At 39.3% G+C, this 15,538-nt stretch overlaps 1 pseudogene; it reads right to left on the bottom strand.

Annotated features, from left to right (window-relative positions):
- The window catches only part of LOC128576836 (inter-alpha-trypsin inhibitor heavy chain H6-like), an 86,560-nt pseudogene that overhangs the window by 65,311 nt on the left and 5,711 nt on the right, over positions 1-15,538 (bottom strand).

The raw sequence follows: 15,538 nt of genomic DNA, 5'->3' as shown, positions 1-15,538 counted from the left end.
GATGAATAGAACACTACCACACTTATCAATTATCTCAATAAATGCTAATGGCTTGAATTCCCCACTGAAGAAGCATAGACTGACAGATTGGATTAAAAAACACAAGCCATGCATTTGCTGTCTGCAGGAAACACACCTACCTCAAAACACAAATGGAAATTCAGAGTTATGGGTTGGAAGACGATTTTGAAGGCAAACAAAATTCAGAAGAAAAGAGGGGTTGCAATCTTATTTTCAGATACATGTGGATTTAAAAGCAATGAAAGTCAAAAAGACAAACACAGACACTTCATATTGGTCAAGGAAAAATATAACAAGATGACATTTCAATTCTAAATATTTATGCACCCAACTTAAATGCTCCCTTGATTCTTGAAATAGACCTTAATTAGTCTGAGCAATATGATATCCTATAACACCATAATAACAGGGGATTCTACCACTCCTCTTATAGAGCTGGACAGATCCTCTAAACAGAAATTAAACAAAGATAGAAGGGACTTAAATTAGACTCTAGAACAGCTGTGCTTGATAGATGTATATAGAACACTCCATCTCAAAGCTAAAGGATATACATTCTTTTTTTTTTTTTTTAGAGACAGAGTCTCACTTTATCACCCTTGGTAGAGTGCCGTGCCATCACAGCTCACAGCAATCTTCAACTCTTGGGCTTAGGCAATTCTCTTGCCTCAGCCTCTCAAGTAGGTGGGACTACAGGTGCCTGCCACAACACCAGCTATTTTTTGTTACAGTTCGGCTGGGGCTGGGTTTGAACCCACCACCCTCAGTATATGGGTCCCTCAGTATATGCCCTATCCACTGAGCCACAGGCAATTCCCAAGAATATACATTCTTTTCATCAGCCCATGGAACATTCTCCAAAATTGATCATATCCTAGGACACAAAGCAAACCTCAACAGAATCAAATGAATTGAAATTTCACCTTGTATCTTCTCAGACCACAATGCACTAAAGGTGGAACTCAACTCCAACAAAAACAATTCAACCCCACACAAAGGCACGGAAATTAAATAAACTTATGCTGAATGACAGTTGGATGCAGAAAGAAATAAAAGAGGAAATCATTTTCTTTCTTTCTTTCTTTTTTTTTTTTTTAGAGACAGAGTCTCACTTTGTCACCCTTGGTAGAGTGCCGTGGTATCACAACTCACAGCAACCTCAAACTCTTGGGCTTAAGCAATTCTCTTGCCTCAGCCTCCCGAGTAGCTGGGACTACAGGTGCCCGCCACAATGCAGCTTGGCCAGGGCCGGGTTTGAACCCATCACTCTCGGTATATGGGGCCAGCACCCTACTCACTGAGCCACAGGTGCCACCCATCATTAACTTTCTTAAGCATAACAAGAATGAAGACACAACCTACCAAAATCTGTGGGATAAAGCAAAAGCAGTCCTGAGAGGAAAATTTATCGCTTTAGATGCCTACATCCAGAAAACAGAAAGAGAGCCCATCAACAAACTCACAAGCCATCTTATAGAATTGGAAAAAAAAGAACAACCTAAGCCTACAAGCAGCAGAAGAAATATATCCAAAATTAAATCAGAGAGTAATGAAATTAAAAACAAAAAAATCTTTCAGAAAATTAATGACACAAGGAGTTGTTTTTTTAAAAAATAAAGAAAATAGATAAATCTTTGGCCAGACTAACTAGAAATAGAAAAGCAAAATATCTAGTAACCTCAATCAGAAATGATAAAAGGGAAATAACAACAGATGCCACAGAGATACAAGAGATTATCTCTGAATACTCCAAAACACTCTATGTGCAGAAATTTGACAATTTGAAGAAAAGGGATCAATATTTGGAATCACACCCTCTCCCTAGACTTAGCCAGGAAGAAACAGAACTCCTGAACAGACCAATTTCAAGCATGGACATCAAAGAAACAATAAAAAAATCTCCCCCCCAAAAAAAAATGCCCTGTTCCACGTGGCTTCCTATCAAAATTCTATCAAACCTTCAGAGAAGAGCTTATTTCCATAATGCAGAAACTATTCCCAAAAAATTGAGGATGAAGGAATCTTCTGCAACACGTTCTACAAAGCAAACATCACCCAATACCAAAACCAGGAAAAGACCCAGCTGAAAACTAAAATTTCAGACCAATTTCACTAATGAATATAGATTTAAAAATTCTCAACAAAATCCTAGCCAATAGATTACAGCTTATCATCAAAAAAGTCATACATCACGATCAAATAGGTTTCATCCCAGGGATGCAAGGCTGGTTTAACATACACAAATCCATGGACATTATTCACCATATCAACAGAAGCAAAACCAAAGACCATATCATCCTCTCAATAGATGCAGAAAAAGCATTTGATAAAATCCAGCATCCTTTTCTAATAAGAACAATGAAGAGTACAGGCATAGGTGGCACATTTCTTAAACTGATGGAAGCTATGCATGACATACCCACAGCTAATATTTTACTGAATGGAGTAAAACTGAAAGCTTTTACACTTAAAATTGGAACCAGACAAGGTCGTCTTCCATCACCATTACTATACAACGAAGTACTGGAAGTTCTAGCCAATACAATCAGGCAAGAGAAGGAAATAAAAGGCATCCAAATAGGAGCAGCAGAGGTCAAATGCTCCCTTCTTGCTGATGATATGATCTTATACTTAGAAAACCCCAAAGACTCAACCACAAGACTCCTGGAAGTCATCAAAAAATACAGTAATGTCTCAAGATATAAAATCTATGTCCACATGTCAGTAGCCTTTGTATATGCCAATAACAGCCAAGATGAGAGGCTAATTAAGGACACAACCCCCTTCACCATGGCTGCAAAGAAAATGAAATACCTAGGAATGTACCTAAAAAAAGGTGAAGAACCTGTATAAAGAAAATTATGATGCCCTAAGGAAAGAAACAGCAGAAGTTCTTAATAAATGGAAGAAAATACCATGCTCATGGCTATAAAGAATCAACATTGTTATAATGTCTATACTTCCCAAAGCAATCTACCGATTCAATGCCATCCCTATTAAAATACCAACATTGTACTTTAAAGACTTAGAAAAAATGATTCTTTGTTCTGTATGGAACCAGAAAAAAAACCATATAGCTAAGGCAGTTCGATCATATCAGTGTACACAGCTATGATTTAATAATAAAAAAAAAAAGCTGGGGGCATCAGCATACCAGACTTTAGGCTGTACTACAAGCCCATGGTGGTCAAAACAGCATGGTACTGGGACAAAAATAGAGACATAGATATTTGGAATCAAATAGAAAACCAGAAAATGAAACTAATATCTTACAGCCACCCAATCTTTGATAAACCCATCAAGAACACACAATGCTGGGAGAACTGGATATCCACATGTAAAGGACTGAAACTAGACTGCACCTTTCTCCACTCACAAAAAATTGATTCAAGATGGATAAAATATGTAAATTTAAGGCATGAAATGATAAAAATCCTCAATGAAAGTGTAGGGAAAACACTGGAAGATATCAGTCTGGGGAAAAACTTTATGAAGCAGACTTCCGTGGCAATTGCAACAACAACAAAAATAAACAAATGGGACTTCATTAAGCTGAAAAGCTTCTGTACAGCTAAAGTAACAACAACCAAAGCAAATAGACAATCTACACAGTGGGAAAGGATATTTGCATATTTTGAATCAGATCAAAGCTTGATAACTAGGATCTATAGAGAATGCAAATTAATGCACATGAAAAAAGCCTACAATCTCATGTATCAATGGGCAACAGAGATGAATCATACTGTCTCTAAAGAAGACAGATGAATGACTAGTAAACATATGAAAAAATGCTCATCATCCCTAATTATTAGAGAAATGCCAATCAAAACCACCCTGAGATATTACCTAACCCCAGCGAGAATGGCCTACATCACAAAATCTCAAAACTGCAGATGCTGGCATGGATGTGGAGACAAGGGAACTCTTTTACACTGCTGGTGGGACTGAAAACTAATACAACCTTTTTGTAAGGAAGTATGGAGAACATTCAAAGAACTCAGACTAGGCCTCCCATTTCATTCCCCAACCCATTACTGGGCATCTACCCAGAAGGAAAAAAGTCCTTTTACAATAAGGACACTTGCACTAGACTGTTCGTTGCAGATCAATTTATAATCGCCAAACTGTGGAAATAGCCTAAATGGCCACTAACCCAGGAATGGATTAACAAGCTGTGGTATATGTATACCATGGAATACTATTCAGCCATTAAAAATGATGGAGACTTTACATCCTTTGTATTAACCTGGATGTAAGTGGAACACGTTACTCTTATTAAAGAATCACAAGAATGGAGAAGCAGGAATCCTATGTACTCAATTCTCATATGAGGACAGTTGATGACCTAGTACATGTTGGGGGGTGGGAGAAGGGAAGAGCAGATAGAGGGAAGGAGGGAGGGTAGTGGGGGAAGGGGAGAGCAGAGAGAGGGAAGGAGGGAACGGTGTGAGGAAAGAGAACAGCAGAGAGAGGAAAGGAGTGAGGGGTGGAGGAAGGGAAGAGCTGAGCGAGGGAAGGAGGGAGGTGGGTGGTGAGTAATGGTGTGTGACACACCTTTTGAGGACGGGACACAATTATAAGAGGGACTTTACCTAGCAAATGTAATCAATGTAATGTAGTTCGTTGAACCCTCAGTGAATCCCCAACAATGAAAAAAAAAAAATAAATAAATAAATAAATAAATAAAGCTGGCTTTGGGAGGCCCCGGTGGGTGCCAGGGAGGCTGAATTCCCCTCTCTGGGACGCTAGTGGGGCCTCTGCAGAGGTCTGTGCAGGCAGGCATCAGGACTGATCCCTCTCATTTGTAATTTTAGCCTCTGAGAAATGATGGACACTGAGGAAAACTGACTTTACTCAAATGGGAGAGAGAAGAGGTGATTTTGAAGTGCAAAGGAACAATGCATAGGAAGTGCTTCACACAGGGCTGAGTACAACAGAGTAGCACCCAGAGAGTAGAATTCAGCTTTGGATGATTTTGCATCAACAACAAGTGATTTATTTATAGCATAACTGTGTGCATTAATGCATTTATGGGGTACAGTGTGCTGATTTTATATACAGTTTGGAATGCTTACATCAAACTAGTTAACATAACCTTCACCTCACTTACTTCTTTGTTGTGATAAGACATTTATACTCTACTCTTAATAGTTTTGACATGTACCCTTGCACTGTGCACATTAGGTGAAGTCCCACTAAATACCCTCCCTCCTCCTGGCTTTCCCCCTCCCCTCCTTTCTCCTCCTCTTCCCTCCTTTCTAGACTATAGTTGTGTTTTATTATTTGTGAAAGTGTAGGTGATCATATATCAGTTTCATAATAGTATTGAATACATTGGATACTTTTTCTTCCATTCTTGAGATACTTTACTAAGAAGAATATGTTCCAGCTCCATCCAGGTAGACATAAAAAATGTAAAGTCTCCATCTTTTTATGGCTGTGTAGTATTCCATGGTATACATATATCATAGTTTGCTAAACCATTCATGGGTCGATGGCTACAAAACTCTTAGAAGTGATCAAGGAATACAGCAGTGTCTCAAGATATCAATACTTACAAATCAGTAGCTTTTATATATGCCACAATACTCAAGATGAAAATATAGTTAAGGACTCTATTCCTTTTACAGTAGTGCCAAAGAAGATAAAATTTTACCCAACAAAGGATGTGAAAGATCTCTATAAAGAGAATTATGAAACTCTGAGAAAAGAAATAGCTGAAGATGTTAACAAATGGAAAAACATACTATGCTCATGACTGGGAAGAATCAACATTGTTAAAATGTCCATATTACCCAAAGCAATATACAGATTTAATGCAATGTCTATTAAAGCACCATTGTCATACTTTAAAGATCTTGAAAAATAGTGCTTCATTTTATATGGAATCAGAAAAAAAACCTCAAATAGCCAAGACATTACTCAGAAATAAAAACAAACCAGGAGGTATCACATTACCAGACTTCAGTTTATACTATAAATCTATAGTGATCAAGACAGCAACTTTCTTATTTGCCAACAATCCTTCCAACAATCAGCTTTTAAACTTGGGATAAGCATATTGACAAATTAGTAGGATTTGTCACCAAGTCACATGGGCACCTTCTGAAGATGAGCCCAGTGGCTTCAGCAGCTGTGGAGCCAGTGGTCCTATTTGCAGCATGGAGTCCATTCAGTGGGGAGGGCACATCTAGTCATTCATGCGGAGTCTCTAGCAGCTCTGACCACTAGTCTAACTTAGGATCCTTAAGTCTATAAACACAGGGTTGAGCTTTCCTTCCACTGTCAGTGTTGGTCCCTGGGGCAGGATGTATTTGTCATGAGAAGCTGCGTGACTTGGAGCAATGGCTGATCAACTCTGTCTAATGAAGTGCCACCAAAAACCAAGTGCAAGTCTAGCCACCAGCCTGCAGTCAGCTTTGGAGGAGGACCATGGAAGGCATAACTGAGCAAGATGAACAGTTTAATTAACGCCAGACACTTCGTGGCCAACAACAGGATGGGCTGGTGTACGTTAACCCAGCACCCCAATTCCAGAGCCTCGTGTGGTGGCCAGTGCAGTGCCGACCATTCTGCACAGCAGCAGAAATAAGCCTGTGTAGCAGTTGTTGGACCCCAACACCTTGCAGCAGTTGGTGCACCCCACTCCCATCCCAATCCCATCCTCCTCTCAGAGGGCCTGCTGCACTTCTGGGGTGATGGCGTGACTGCTGACTGCTGCAAGACCACATTCATCAAGGACCAATTTCCCACCAAAGACAGCTTCAAGTCCCTGATGGGAAGTTCATTGACCTCTCAGCAGATATCAAAATCCACACTCTGTCCTAGTAGGAAGGAGAATGAGTTCCAGAAGCTAGAGGATTTACACCAAGTTGGGTATTGTTGATTTGTGGCCTACATCAGATGGTAAGGATGTCAGTGTTGATATCAAGGTGCTGCTGAACTGGACTCTGGACCCTCTCCTCCAGAAGAGCTTCTCCTCTAGGATCCACTGATAAGTCGAATCTATATGAAGATACACTTTGGAAAGCATCATGAGAATATGTACTGATTCCTTTTTAAAAACATTATATGATCTGAAAGACTTTTAAGCAGCTCTTACAGCTGAAAACCAGTTTTATATCCTTACCAGTGGTTCTCAACCTACCTAATGTCGCAACCCTTTAATACAGTTCCTGTTGAGAACCACTGCCTTAGACTGACAGAATGTTGCCTTTAAACAGCCAAACAACCAAGTTTTCATGAATACTTTAATGGAGTTAATTGATGGTTTATTTGTATTTTACAGTGGGTTTTTTTGTTTGTTTTCTGGGTTTTTTTTTTTGTTTGTTTGTTTTTGTTTTTGTAGAGACAGAGTCTCACTCTATCGCCCTCAGTAGAGTGCCATGGCATCACGCAGTTCACAGCAACCTCCAACTCCTGGGCCCAAGCGATTCTCTTGCCTCAGCCTCTCAAGTAGCTGGGACTACAGGCGCCTGTCATAATGCCCAGCTATTTTTTTGTTGCAGTTTAGCCAGGGCCGAGTTCAAACCTGCCACCCTCAGTATATGGGGACAGTGCCCTACCCACTGAGCCACAGGCGCTACCCTGTATTTTACAGTTGTTATCATCATACATAGTAATAGATTTAGACAGATAGAATTTTGTGTGCCAATCCTGTGGTCATTGTCACTATGTGTAGGTATTATGATTGTTATAGTGCTGTCAAACTTATATAGCTTTAATTTTAAGTACTGATTTGCATGGTACTTTCTTCCTGAAGAAATAAAATTTGCCTAAGGGTTTTCACAAAAAAATAAATAAATTAAGCTGCTTACACCTGTAATCCTAGCACTCTGAAAGGTCAAGGCTAGTGGATTGCCTGTGCTCACAGATTTGAGACCAGCCTGAGCAAGAGCAAGACTTCATCTCTAAAGAAAAATAGCTGGGCATTGTGGCAGGTACCTGTAGTCTCAGCTACTTGGGAGGCTGAGGAAAGAGAATTGCTTGAGCCCAAGAGTTTGAGGTTGCTGTGAGCTATGATGCCATGGCACTCTACCAAGGGTGACAAAGTGAGACTCTGTCTCAAAGAAAAAAAAGTTAATATTATCAAGTACCTATTTCTACATGTATTAAATAATTTAATCCTTAGAAGTGGGTTCTAATTTTATCTCCATTTTTGTAAATGTGTAAAATGAGATTCCCAGAAAAGTAGTACCATAGCTGGCAGAGCTAGGATTCAAACTCAAGAAGTCTGATGTTAGACTGTATCCTCTTAATCAGTATGCTGTGCTATAAGAATGAACAAACATATGTACCAATGAATGAAGCAGTGAGTTGGTAAATAAACTTATATGGTAAAATTGGAGATCAAGGCAAGGTGAGGCAAATCTATGTCAAAGATGGCTTCATGGGCTTCAGCATGTATATTGAACAGGACAGAGGTGACAAAGGTTTAGGCATAGCAAGACACCACAGTAGAGTGCATGGAATAGCTCATCATCCACAGTTGAGAGAGAAGACAGGAGGTGGGTTGAGTAGACACCATCTTTGGCCTTGATGGGTTAGTACTTGAGAACGCAAGATTCCTGGATAGGTCTCGTGGTGCTGGTGGCTAAAATGAGGCCTAGAGTAGGGAAACAGCTTCTGCTATCCATTTGGTGGATCCGCCTGATATTGTAGTGTGGTTTGTCAAGTCTCATAACCAAAGGCTCACAGAAGATCACTTATCAAGGGACCTCTCTGGACAAATGCTAATCTAACTTTAAATGGACATGAATCTCCTGGCAATCTTGTTTAATGCAGATTCTAATTCAGCAAATCTAGGGTGAGGGCCACAATTCTATCCTTCTAATAAGTTCTCAGGGGATGCTAAAACTTCTCATCCACAGATTTCACTTTGAATAGCAAGAAGTTAGAATATAGCAGAATGGCACCATTCATTGAGCCCTACTCTGTGCTAGGCACTATGATAAATATTTATTTCTTCCTTTTTAGGATCTCAAGTAAAAATAATTGCACCTGATAAAAGCAATCATGCACTGAAAGCATGATAAGCATTTGGCATCAATCATCTTCTTTAATCCTCACATCAGGTCTATGAGCTAGATACTATTACTGTCCACATATTGCAAATGTGTTAACTGGGGTCACACAGCAGATAAGATATCTTTTTCCTTACCTTTTCTGAAGTTATGATCCCTCCATCTACCCACACATAATGCACATCTAGTTCCTTCTATGTGTGAGGCAATGGGAAATGAGGTAAATTTGGGATCAGATAGACCTAAGTTCAAATTCTGACTCTGACCTGATCAAATTAAAGTTTCTGCATAGCCAAGGACATCCATCAATAGTATAAATAGACAACCCATGGAATGGGAGAAAATATTTGCATGCTATACATCCATTAAAGGGCTGATAACCAGAATCTACAAAGAACTTAAGCAAATCGGCAAGAAATAATCAAAATAACCCCATTAAAAATGGGCAAAAGACATAAACAGAAATTTTTCAAATGAAGATAGGCTAATGGCCAATAAACACATGAAAAAGTGATCAGCATCTCTAATTATTAGAGAAATGCAAATCAAAATGACAATGAGGTATCACTTGACTCCAGTAAGAATGGCTCTTATCCAAAAGTCCCAAAACAACAAATACTGGTGTGGATGTGGAGAGAAAGGAACACTCATACATTGTTGGTGGGACGGCAAATTAGTACAACCTCTATGGAAAATAGTATGGAGATACCTCAAAGAACTAAAAGTAAAGCTACCATTTGATCCTGCAATCCCACTACTAGGTATTTACCCAGAGAAGAAAAAGGACATTTTATCATAAAGACACCTGTACTCAAATGTTTACAGCAGCAGAATTCACAGTTGTAAAGATGCAGAAACAATATGAATGCCCATCAATACGTGAGTGGATTAATAAAATGTGGTGTATATATATCATGGAGTACTACTCAGCCATTAAAAAATAGTGATCAAGTATCTTTGGTAACAACCTGGATGAAACTAGAGACTGTTCTTCTAAGTGAAGTATTGCAAGCTTGTAAAAACAAACACCACATGTACTCAATACTAAATTGAAACTAGTAGATCAATACTTCGTACAGGTGTGGAAGTAAAACTCAATGGGAATCAAGTAGGTGGAAGGGGGCAAGAGGAAGGAGGGGTTGGGTTAATTCTCCCCTAATTAATACAACACATACATTCTGAGTTAAGGTTATAACTTTGACTTCAAATGCACAACATCAAATTATGTAACCAAGATGTCTGTGCACCAGTAATATTCTGAAATTAAAAAAAAAAAAAAACTCCACTGAGGCACCCTGGTGACCCAGCAGAGAAAACATTAAAGAAAATTCTGGTTCTGCCACTTCCTAACTGCATCTTAATCTCTGAGCCTCTGTTTCCTCTTCTCTACAATGTGAATAATAGCAGAGCCTAGCTTTAAGGACTAAATGAAATAGTAATCCTAAGATCCCTGGTGCAATAACTGATATGTGCTCAGCACATAGTACCTAATTTCTCTGGCCCCAGCTTCTCAGTTGTAGGACTGAAGAAACAAAGTGGATAACCTCCACGAATTCACCCCCAAGTAGTTAAATCCCCAAGCTTTGTTCCTTCATCTCAGAACTGACTTTTGTGTTTGATGAGGGGGGACAGGAGGTTCCAGGTATGTCAGTTCACAGGGAATAGTGAGCAAAGTGCTGACACAGATAAGATACCTCCACTCAGACGTGATACTGCCTCTAGCCTGGATCTGTTGTCCACATCCAGAAGGTCTGAGCTTGATCTCCAAAGCCTTGCTCTTTTAAACCTCCAAGTATCCTCAGTTGAGAGGGAGAGACCATCCTAAAGGGTGGGGAATGTGGCATTAAAGCCCATATAAAGGGTGGCGACTGTGGCTCAAAGGAGTAGGTTGCCGGCCTCATATGCCAGAGGTGGCGAGTTCAAACCCAGCCCTGGCCAAAAACTGCCCCCCCCAAAAAAAAGCCCATATAAACCAGGATTGTCCAAGAGCTGGGGCTGGCATCTTTCCTGGAGAAGGATCAGTTCCATACCTCCTTCTCCCACCCATCCCCCCAACACCCTGCTCATCCAGCTGTAAGATGAATAGAATCTAAGCACACCAGAGTGCTGTGTCTGTCTATTTTCTGTATTGGATCAGGGTGGGGTTTTTCTTTCCTATTATTATCCACAGAAGCTTGGGAACTGGGGCCAGAGAAAGGTCACTTAGCATTGAGCATCTTAAAAAGGCAACAGAGATGAGAGAGGAGTTGGAGAGGCTAGTCAGGAGGGTATTACTTGGGGTCCGATAATAACGTAGGTGTTCTACAGATATTAGACCTACAATCTCTAGAATAGTCAGAAGCCAAGATAGGTTAGGTCAGAATTGAGAATGAATATAACACAGTAGCTTGAAATACAGGCTCTGGACTCAGGCCTTCTGGATTTGAATCTTAATTCTGCCACTTACTATGTAATATTGAGCAACTCTGTAGTCTCAGTTTCCTTATCCATAAAATGAAAAGAATAATAGTATCTACTTCATAAACTTGTCATAAAGATTGCGTTTGTAGGTTTGGAATGCTTGGCACATGGTAAGTGTTTAGTAAACAGCTGCTAGGAGGAGGGAAGGATGAAGTATGACAAGGATCAAAAGTATGGAAAGCTCCTTGTTCCTCTGGAGTCTTGGGTGAAGGGAGGAGTGGGGAGATGCTGAGTTGAAGTACTCTGGACTCAGTGTCTGTAGGACCTGTGAAGGATGGAAGTGGGAGTGGGGCTGATAAAAAGGAAAGTACTTGATCTGCACAAGGGCTATCAGCATCTCTTTCCTTGCCACTCACATAGAATACACATAGCTCCAGCACTAACCTTCAAGGGCAAAGCCTCTGACAACATTTTACAAACTGCTGAAGAACACTCAGACATGTCCTATATAGCACTTGGAACCACACAACAAAGTCTTCACATTCTGACATTCAGGGGTCCCAAAGCCTGTCAGCTGCCACCTCCCTCAAGTCCAGACAAAGTTTTCTGTTGGGGTTTCCTCCTGAGAGAGACCCCTAGCTAGAGAACAACTCTGCTTATATAGCTATTGCTATATAAGTAAATCCACATCAGCTATCCAGTCCTTTTCTCTTAAATATGAATGAACAACCAAGAATCTGCAAACAAATTAAGGAAGACTGTAGCATGAAAGCAAAAGACTTAAATAAACAAACAACTCACTCCAGAGCAATTTTGTCATCTGGGAAACGAAAGAGAACTTTAGGGGAAAATGATGATATTCTCAACAAGATTCAAGAAGATATAGCATGCATGAAACAAGAACCAGATGTCATAAAACAAGAACAAGCACAGAAAAGAGACTCCTTAGAAAGTGAAAATAAGTTGCTAAAATTAAAAAAAAAAAACACAAGCACTGGAAAATAACATTGAGGAAATCTCCCAGAGTGTATGGCAAAAGCAAGCACACAAACAAACAAATGAAAACAAAAAACCCAAAAGAACAGAAAATGTTAAGAGAAAACTTAAGAGATATAGATTGATCCAGCAGGTTGTCTCCCCAGATTAACTCTAAAACCAATAAACTAAAAAAAAAAAAAAAAAAAAAAAATTTGAATCGTTCTAGATAGAGAGAACAAAAACAATGAAGGAAACTTTATAAAAAATATGTTAGAAATTTATTTCTTACAGCCAAATAAGGTTTTCCAGACAGGTGCTCAGAACAATGAATCCAGGAAACTATGGATCCAGCCCAAATAACTATTGCAGTAGCTTCCTCACAGGTTCTCCTGCTTCTGCCTTTGTCATTCCTTCTTCTTCCCCTAACCAGTGTATATTCATTCACCAAAGCCAGAGGAATCCTTTTTTATTTTGTAGTTTTTGGCCAGGCTGGGCCTGAACCTGCCACCTCTGGCATATGGGGACAGCGCCCCACTCCTTTGAGCCACAGGCGCAGCCCCCAGAGGAATCCTTTTGAAACCCAAGTCAGATCCTCTCCCCTCTCTTCTCAAAAAACGCCTGTGGTTTACAGGGCCCTCTGTGATAGGGATTGGTGAAGCAAACCTTCATTACTTATCTGACCTTATTTCCTATTCCTTTCCTCTCTGCCTTTCTCCAGTACCCTGGCCTTTATGTTCTTCAAAAATGTCAAGCATGAAGAAAATGTCAGGCATGATTCTTTCCCAGGGCCTTTGCACTGCTATTTCTGCTGAGAATGTTCCTCCCACCCCCAGGTACTCACTTCGCTAGCTCTCTCACCTCTTGCAAGTCTTTGCTCACATGCTACCTTTTCAGTGAATCTTTCTCTAACCAACCTATATATTTATTTAAAACTTTATTTTACTAATATATAATACTTATATGTATTAATGGGGTACATGTGATTTTTTTTTAATTGCGTAGACTGTGTAATGATAAAGTCAGGGTATTTAGGATATCTATCACCTCGAGTTCTTATCATTTCTGTGTGTTGGGAACATTTTAAGTTGTCTCTTCTAGCTATTTTGAAATATGTAATACATTATTGTGACTACCCTATTTTAAAACCAAATTACCTCCCACTCTCACTAGCATTCCCTATCCCTTTAACCTGATTTACTTTTCTCCATAGCAATTATCACATATTTTGATTTGTTATGTATTTTACTGATTGATCTGATTATTTAACTCTCCCTCTCTCTCACTAGAACTAGCTTCATAGGGGGCAAGGATTGCTGTCTGTCTTTCTCACTGCTATATCCTTAACTCCTAGAACAGTGCCCAGCACATAGTAGACACTTAATAAATATTTGTTGAATTAGTTGAATATAATAAAAGCGTATAATTCAAGGAAAAAAGAAAGCCTCTTAGAAACTCTATGTGTGTACTGTGTATGTGTAGTTATCCAAAAAAGTTTTGGTCTAAATAAAAAGCAAAATAAAATATAACATGATTATAACCAGCAGATGGACTATAAAAGAGATTTCATTTGACCTTGATAGTAGAAACACTCCTCTTTTGAGAGACCAAATGATTGTGACATTGGACTTGTAGAGAAAGAAGAATATTTCTAGATCACTGCTTGGCTAGATTTTGAAAAATATTTAATATTGTAGTTATGATAACATGAACACTATTTATTCGTTTTCAGGTTTTAGAGTTAATCTGGGAAGACAAAGCAGGGAAGACCTGATTGTGGCTGCAGAACAGAATGTAAATGTTAACAATCTGAACAATGTAAAAGGAAAGATGAAACTGACAATGTAAAGCATTAAATGGACAGTGTAAGGGTAGTGGCCCTAATATCCTTGTCCTCAAAAGTGGACAGTTAAAATTATATGTCAAAAATGGATGGAATAAGAAATAGAGGACTGACTATACTTTTTCCAAGTTACAAAATTAGACAAGAACAAAAAAGGAGTATCAATGTTAACTGTTGCAGGGAAGTGAAGGGAAAAGTGAGGCACATAAATAAAATCTTCATTGCCATCTTGGGGAGTCAATAAACCAAGAAACATTAAATACATATTCTCTAGAGTTGTGAAAGGAATAACTGGTAGAATTAAACCAAAAATTGTGAAAAGGTAGCTTTGAGGGAGAGGGATGGAGATGGAGAAGAATGAGGCAAGGGAGTATTAGTTTTTATCATATGCTCTCCTGTACTATTTGACTTGCTGCCATATACATGTATGAATTTAATGAAAATATAATTAAAAAAACTTTACATTAATCTCATAACAATGAAATAAGTATATATCCTGTGAAACTTCATGAAAATACCTAAATAGATATATGGATATCTATTTAGACTTACCTCCATAGATGAACATGATACTGTAATATACCTAACATATGTTTCTGAGGAAGGTTGGAAAGGATACTCTGGGACTGAAAAAAAAAAAATAGGAGGAATTATATAGTAGTATTTAAGGCTCTGAGTATGGGTATTCCACTGACCTGGGTTCAGGTCCTCTCAGTGCCATTTGTTGGTTGTTTTGCCTTGGGCAAGTTACCTCTCTCACTTTCAGTGTTGCTTTTAGTGAAACCAGGCTAGTGCTCAACATCCTCTTCACCAGCAAGAAATGTGATCTCTTCTCTCATGGTGGTTATGGTGCCAGCCATATGCACCGAGGCTAGCAGGTTTGAACCCAGCCAGGGCCAGCTAAAGCAACAATGACAACAGCAACAAAAAATAGCCAGGCATTGTGGCGGGCACCTGTAGTCCCCGTTACTTGGGAGGCTGAGGCAAGAGAATTGCTTAAGCTCAGGATTTTGAGGTTGCTGTGAGCTGTGATGCCACAGCACTCTACCAAAGGCAATATAGTGAGACTCTGTCTCAAAAGCAAACAAACAAAAAAACAGAAATGTAAGCTCTTCAAGAGTGAGGACCAATTCTGTAGAGATGTCTAATATGCACTTGGTGCTCATGTTCTGTTAAATGGTCCTCTCCTGCCTTACATGCTTGTGCTGAGGAAGGAGTCAAAGTACAAAGAACAGGGGAGAAAGAGGGTTAGTCCAAAAGTGGGTAACATATTTCC

Source organism: Nycticebus coucang, chromosome X, assembly GCF_027406575.1.
Source record: "Nycticebus coucang isolate mNycCou1 chromosome X, mNycCou1.pri, whole genome shotgun sequence".
NCBI lineage: Eukaryota > Metazoa > Chordata > Mammalia > Primates > Lorisidae > Nycticebus > Nycticebus coucang.
The sequence above is the reverse complement of the archived record's forward strand: the minus strand, read 5'-3'. Positions and strand labels throughout refer to the sequence as shown.